Source organism: Tachyglossus aculeatus, chromosome 4, assembly GCF_015852505.1.
Source record: "Tachyglossus aculeatus isolate mTacAcu1 chromosome 4, mTacAcu1.pri, whole genome shotgun sequence".
NCBI classification, from domain to species: Eukaryota; Metazoa; Chordata; class Mammalia; order Monotremata; family Tachyglossidae; genus Tachyglossus; species Tachyglossus aculeatus.
In genome coordinates, this window is record NC_052069.1 from 41,782,964 (window position 1) to 41,790,797 (window position 7,834).

The window sequence follows — 7,834 nt, forward strand, 5'->3', positions numbered from 1 at the left end:
AACCACTCGCATATTCCCAATTGCCTAGCTCAGAGTTAAGCTCCAGAGAGCTGGGTAAATATCCCACTCTTTCTGCTCAATTGTTCTTAAGGATCATAAAGCATTCAAGAACAAAGTCTAGGCAGGAGGACTGAACTTTTCATTCATTCATTCAATCGTATTTATTGAGCACCTACTGTGTGCAGAGCACTGTACTAGGTGCTTGGGAAGTATAAGTTGGCAACATATAAAGACGGTGAGTGGTGAAGAGATTTATCTGGCCAGTGCATTCCCCCATTAGATTAGAAGCCTTTAGTGGGCACAGGGAATGTGTCTCCTGCTCTTGGGATTCTTTCCCAAGCAGCTTGTACAGTATAATATTTTATAAATTTATATTAATGTCTCTCTCTCCCTCTAGACTGTTAGCTCATTGTGGGCAGGGGACATGCCTACCAACTGTGTTGCACTGCACTATCCCAAGACCTCTGGACACAGTAAGCACTCAAAAAAATCCCACAGCACACACACATATCTCTAATTTATTTCTTTGTACGGATGTCTGTCTCCCCCACTCAAGAATGTAGGATTGTGGGCAGGAAATGTCTGTTTATTGTTGTATTGTACTCTCCCAAGCACTCAGTGCTTTGAACAGTGCTTTGCACATAGTAAGCACTTAATAAATGTCATTATTATTATTATTATTATTATTCTGCACCCAGGAAGCACTCAGTAATTATGACTGAATGAAAAAATACCACTGTTAATGATAAAGCCGATGCTCTGCAAATAGTAGGCACTCAAAGAATGCCCCTGCATTCATCATTTAGATCTATTCCTCTATGTCTAGCCCTGCCTCATGGCAAAGAAGTCTGCACAGCTACCTCTTCTTCCCCTCTACCACCACCCTTATCCTCATGGAAATTATTCATCGAGTCCCAGCTGTGGGCAGAGACCACATGAGATTCTTGGGCCGCATGAAGAGAAAATAGAAAACATGATCCCCGGGCCTGAGAAGCTGAGATTGAGTGGTGAATAACCAGAGCCATGCTCAGTCCCCTCCCACCATCTTCTTCCAAGATCCTCCGCTCCCTGTTGTACCCAGCCCTCCGTTCGATACTGTTTCTTCTTCCCTTTGTTAAGCACTGCAATTAAATTGCGATACATAATTGTATTTTAGTGTTAAACTTATCACTGTACCTGCCCAAAGGCATGAGAATAGAATTTTTATTGAAAAAAAATATTCAAAATTCTGCTTTTCGAACAGCAGACGTATTAGATTAGTAAACTCATCTTTGCAGGAGCAAGAATGCGATGAACATTTTCCCTAGGCTACTTCTTGAAATAGTAGATCATTTGGAAAAGTGTTTTCTTTCGTGAATGAACACAGGTTGCTTCTTTAAGCTGTTCATTCATGGCTTGTAAGTAGTTCATAACTTGTACTTTTACAAGGGCAAAGAACTTTAGAGTATCGCAGTCGATCAAACATTTTCCTAGTGACATGTCCACATTTATTACAATAGTAATAAAGTTTAAGAGCTTACTGTGTGTCAAGCACTGATCTAAGCAGTAGGGTAAATACTAGACAATCGGCCAGAAACAGTCCCAATCCCATGTGGGGCTCACATTATAAAAGAGGAAGAAGACTAGATATTGAATCTCCACTTTACAGATAAAGAAAGGTTGAGTGATTCACCCAAAGGCATACAGCAGACAAGTGAGAGAGCCGGGATTTAGAACCCAGGCCCATGATAATTCCATTAGGTATTTTTTTTTTCCAAAAATATTCTCCAAGAAGCAGAGTGACTTGCATTGTCTTTTTGTCGTATGCTGTCTCAACTCTGACCCATAGCAACACCATGGACACATGTCTCCCAGAACACCCCAGCTCCATCTGCAATCGTTCTGGTAGTGTATTCATAGACTCTTCTTGGTAAAAATCTGGAAGGGGTTTACCACGGCCGCCTTCCGCGCAGTCAACTTGAGTCTCCACCCTCGACTCTCTCCCACGCTGCCGCTCTCTAGCATGGGTGAGTTTTTGACTCGTAGCAGATTACCTTCGACTCGCTAGCCACTGCCCAAGTTAGGAATGGAATATTCACATTCATGCCTCCGCCCGACTCCACCTCCCGTAGTCGAGACTGGTAGAGAACTGGAAACTCTACCCTGAGAGGGGTATGACTTGCTTTAGCAGTATACAAAGATAGAATTTGAAGGCAAAGACATGTTACTGAACAATGGACAGTTCAGTCCAGGACCCCAACTACATAGAGCATCATACTCACCCTGCCCCTGCTCCACATCACTTGAGAAGCAGCATGGCCTAGTGAATAGAGCATGGGCTGGGGAATCAGAAGGACCTGGGTTCTAATCCTGACTCTGCTACTTACCTGCTGTGTGACCTCAGGCAAGTCACTGAACTTCTCTGAGCTTTAGTTCCCTCAACTGTAAAATGGGGACTGAGACTGTGAGTCCCATGTGGGACAGGGACTGGGTCCAGCCAGATTGGCTTATATTCATCCCAGCACTTTGCACAGTACCTGACACATAGTAATAACAAATACTATTATAAGCATTATTGTCATTATCATTATTATCTACCTCTGTGCTTAGAACAATACTTGACACATAGTAAGCTCTTAAATACCATTATCGTTATATGCAAAGATTAGAAGGGAAGCAGCAGCATAACTCAGTGGACAGAGCATATGTCCGGGAGACACAGGGACCCGGGTTCTAATTCCTGCTCTGACACCACCATATGCTCAAATGGGGTTCAGATTGTTCAAATCCTGGCTCCGCCACTTTTCAGCTGTGACTTTGGGCAAGTCACTTCACTTCTTTGGGCCTCAGTTACCTCATCTGGAAACTGGGGATGAAGACTTTGAGCCCCTCGTGGGACAACGTGATCACCTTGTATCCCCCAGCACTTAGAACAGTTCTTTGCACATAATAAGTGTTTAATAAATGTCATTATTATTATTATATGCTGTATGTTCTGCACTTACTATGTGCCAGGAACTGTTCTAAGCACTAGGGTAGATACAAGGCAATTGGTTGGGCACAGTCTGTGTCCCATAGGCTCACAGTCTTAATGCCCATTTTACAATGAGGTAACTGAGGCACAAAGAAGTGAAGTGACTTACCTAAGATCACACAGCAGACAAATAGTGGAGCCAGGACTAGAATCCAGGTTCTTCTGATTCCCAGGCCCATGCTGTATCCACTAGGCCACACTGACACTTGTCTTGCATGATCTGGGGCACGTCACTTAACTTCTCTGTGCCTCAGTTATCTTATCTGTAAATGAGGATCAAGACTGTGAACCCCATGTGGGAAATGGACTGTGTCCAACCTGATAAGTTTGTATTTATCTATACCAGTGCTTAGTACAGTGTTTGGCACATAGTAATCACTTAACGAGTACTGTAAAAAAAAGGAAGATTTATTCTACTCAGATGAAGAACCCCTACTGTTTTCACCCTAGAATTCAGTGCTAAGTCAGGGAGAGCTCTTGTTGGGCTGAGTGGAGAGGATGAGGTCTTGTCTTATGCCATCGAGTTGTCTCCAACCCATAGCGACACCACAGACACATCTCTTCCAGAACACCCCACCTCCATCAGCAATCGTTCTGGTGGGGAATCCACAGAGTTTTCTTGGTAAAAATACAGAACTAGTTTACCATTGCCTCCACCTGCGCAGAAAACCTGAGTCTCCACCCTCAACTCTTTCCCATGCTGCTGCTGCCCAGCACAGATGAGTTTTGACTTGTAGCAGATTGTCTTCCACTCGCTAGCCACTAGCCAAGCTAGGAATGGAATGGACAGGCCTCTGCTTGACTCTCCCTTCCATAGTCTAGACTGGTTGAGTACTGGAAACTCTCCAAGTGTGACCCTGAGAGGGAAGAATGAGGTAACTAAGCGTAATTACACCATATCCACTTAGAGCTGACTGGGACCAACAATGGACCGCATTGTTTCAAACTCTTATTTTAAGTGTTTCTTGAAACTGGGGGTCCTAATGTAATTGTCATAAAATAACAGTTCACTGTAAAATCCAACAAGTAAATTACCTGATTAACAGGTCTTTAAATCTCTTTGGTGTTGCCCATCTTCATTTTTCCCCACCTTCAAAGCCTTATTCAGGTCACATCTCTTCCAAAGGGTCTCCCCCTATTAAACCCTTTTTTTCCCTGACTACTTTTAATAATAATAATAATAATAATAATGATGATGATGATGATGGTATTTGCTAAGCGCTTACTATGTGCAAAGCACTGTTCTAACCGCTGGGGAGGTTACAAGGTGATCAGGTTGTCCCACGGGGGGCTCACAGTCTTAATCCCCATTCTACAGATGAGGTAACTGAGGCCCAGAGAAGTTAAGTGACTTGCCCAAAGTCACACAGCTGACAATTGGCTGAGCCGGGATTTGAACCCCTGACCTCTGACTCCAAAGCCCGTGCTCTTTCCACTGAACCATGTTGCTTCTGTGCCCTTCAGGCACTTGGTATTCACCCCATCCTCAGCCCCACAGCACTTCTATATACATCCAATTTGTACTTCCCAAGTGCTCAGTACAGTGCTCTGCACACAGTAAGCACTCAATAAATACAATTGAAAGAATGAATGAATCCAAACATATTTATTAATATTAATGCCTGTCTTCACCTCTAGACTGTTAAGCTCACTGTGGGCAGGGAATGTGTCTACCAACTGTTACATTTTACTTTCCTTGTACTTAGTACAATACACTGCACACAATAAGTGCTCAATAAATTCCATTGATTGATTGCCCAGGTAACAAAGAAACCTCAAAAGCCCAAAACCCAGAAAAATACCTTTCCAAGAAATAATAAAGCAAGACTTCATCAAAACAGTTGTATGTTTTAAGGCAGTGTGGTATTTTTCCCAGAAAAGGTGGTCCAGGATTTAAACCAATCGCTCTCTCCCTATGTACTGCAGGACACTTAAGAATATAAAAAATATTCATCTCTCCATTTCCATTTCCTCCCATCTCTGTATGTCTGTACTCACAGAGTGCGGTTATGAAGGGACTCAATCTCAATCATCCTGCTGAGTAAACCAGGGGAATCTCCCTCCTCTGGTTGAAGTGCACCTGGATGCCACCCAAAGTCTTCCTTTTCACAAGGCTGGCCTGTCCTTTCATCATCATCGTCATCAATCGTATTTATTGAGCGCTTACTATGTGCAGAGCACTGTACTAAGCGCTTGGGAAGTACAAATTGGCAACATATAGAGACAATCCCTACCCAACAGTGGGCTCACAGTCTAAACGGGGGAGACAGATAACAAAACCAAACATACTAACAAAATAAAATAGAATAGATATGTACAAGTAAAATAAATAAATAGAGTAATAAATATGTACAAACATATATACATATATACAGGTGCTGTGGGGAAGGGAAGGAGGTAAGATGGGGGGGATGGAGAGGGGGGCAAGGGGGAGAGGAAGGAAGGGGCTCAGTCTGGGAAGGCCTCCTGGAGGAGGTGAGCTCTCAGTAGGGCCTTGAAGGGAGGAAGAGAGCTGTCCTTTCAGTCGGATTATTCATTCTGTAGTTCAGCTCAATAAATACCACTGATTGATTGGCTGATTCTTCAGGGTTTGAGGAAGGAGATAACAACAGTGGCATTTGTTACACACTTCCAGTGTGTCAAGCCTTACTAATCACTGGCAATTCAATCATTTGATCAATTGTATTTATTGAATGCTTACTATGTGCAGAGCACAAGTCACTTAATGATAGCATTTATTAAGCACTTACTATGTGCAAAGAACTGCTGTAAGTGCTGGGGAGGTTACAAGGTGATCAGGTTGTCCCACGGGGGGCTCACACTCTTAATCCCCATTTTACAGATGAGGTAACTGAGGCACAGAGAAGTTAAGTGACTTGCCCAAAGTCACACAGCTGACAGTTGGCGGAGCAGGGATATGAACCCTTGACTCCAAAGCCCATGCTCTTTCCACTGAGCCACGCTGCTTCACTTTTCTGTGCCTCAGTGACCTCATCTGTAAAATGGGGATTAAGACTGTGAGCCCCCCCGTGGGACAACCTGATCACTTTGTAACTTCCTCAGCACTTAGAACAGTGCTTTGCACATAGTAAGCGCTTAATAAATACCATTATTATTATTATTATTACAAAGCATTTGGGAGAATGTATATAATGATTGAATGAATGAATGAATGAATGAATTGGTAGACATGTTCCCTGCCCACAAGAAGTTACTGGATAGAGGTAAGTTAATCAGGACGGACACTGTTCCTTCCCCACTGGAGACTCATAATCTAACTAGAAGGGACAATGGGTATTGGATCCCCATTTTACAGGTAAGGAAACTGAGGCACAGAGAAATGAAGTGACTTGCCCAAGGTCACACAGCAGACAAGTGGCAGAACGCAAGTGCTTCTGACTTTCAGGCCCATGCTCTATCCACTAGGTCATGCTGCTTAAAAACAAACATTAATCCAAATGCCCTAAATGCCTCTTATGTGTCAGTGGCTTTTTTTCTTCCAAAACGATCTCAGCAGAAGCTCTTTATTAAAGTGTGTAACGGTGCCCGGTTATTTGATTTCCTACTGTCTTAAAGAATGGTACAGTTTTTCAACCAAAAAGGAAAAAGAAAATAGCCTCAGAATTCATAAACTATGGACCAGGTTCTCACCTCAGATGTTCAATAGATAAATCAGTGGTATTTATTGAGGCCTTCCTGTGTACGAAGCATCGTCCTAAGCACTCGAATGGGATCCTAGAATGAAGTCTGAGATCAAGAAAGGCTTATTCCACACCTACTGGTGTGCCGTCTCCATTCCCCCTCCACATCGGTGACAGCTTATCTTCCAGAGTTGGATGATTTAACCAAAAATGGATGAAATTAGCAGGAAGCCTGCTTATTTGTATATGATCATCTGAACCAGCCTGATGTTATGAGGGGAAGGGAAAGGGTATTTTGATCTGAAATAAATGTCGACCTCAGCCAAGTTGAGCGCATGCTTCTCCTCGGAAATGTTGTCTGGAGGTAATTGTCTAGCTACCCTTGATTGTACATGTCAGCTAAATCAGACATCCAAATGCAAAATCCAGCACTCAGGAACATCATTGGGATTTTTAACGTTCCCATGGGAACTTTGAGCCCTTAAAGCAATGAATGGATTACCCCGAGACATAAATACAGTATTTTCATTTGTTCCAAAATGGTTCGTTACTTAAAGGAAAATGATACCCATTTCCCTCAGCCCAACACTGCAGTTTCAAGAGTTAAACACCTCTAGGCACGAATCAACGAAGAAACATACGAAAATTAATTTTGGATTTTTCTCTGAAACTTCACACCAGACAAGCAGCAAAATTGGCCCAGTTTTCTGTTATTTTGCAGACTTCTGTGTGGGAGGGAACACAATTAGGGATGGGACCACTCTACTTCTTCACCCCTCACAAGCTGAAGGGTAGAAAAGTGGTAGCCACATTTCAAATAACATGCAGAAATCTGGATAATCTGTTAGATAGCTCATGGGTTTCGACTTGAAATTAAAAAAAAAAAACTGTAGGAGTTTGCCCACGGAATAAGGAACGTATTACACGGCCAGACACCAACTCTGTTGTATTGTTCTCTCCCAAGAGCTTATTCATTCAATTGTATTTATTGAGCATTTACTGTGTACAGGGCACTGTACTAAGCGCTTGGGAAGTACAAGTTGGCAACCTATAGAGATGGTCCATACCCAACAACGGGCTCACAGTCTAGAAGGGGGAGACAGACAACAAAACAAAACATATGGACAGGTGTCAAAGTCGTCAGAACAAATAGAATTAAAGAGCTTAGTATAGTGCTCTG

The 7,834-nt window shown here is 42.8% G+C and overlaps 1 non-coding gene across 1 annotated transcript; it reads right to left on the reverse strand.

The window, feature by feature from the left end:
• Positions 1-3,742: 3,742 nt before the first annotated feature.
• LOC119927902 lies at positions 3,743-3,880 on the reverse strand. The gene has a single exon (XR_005450868.1). It is a non-coding gene; the product is annotated as a small nucleolar RNA SNORA7 (small nucleolar RNA).
• Between the last annotated feature and the right edge of the window lie 3,954 nt (positions 3,881-7,834).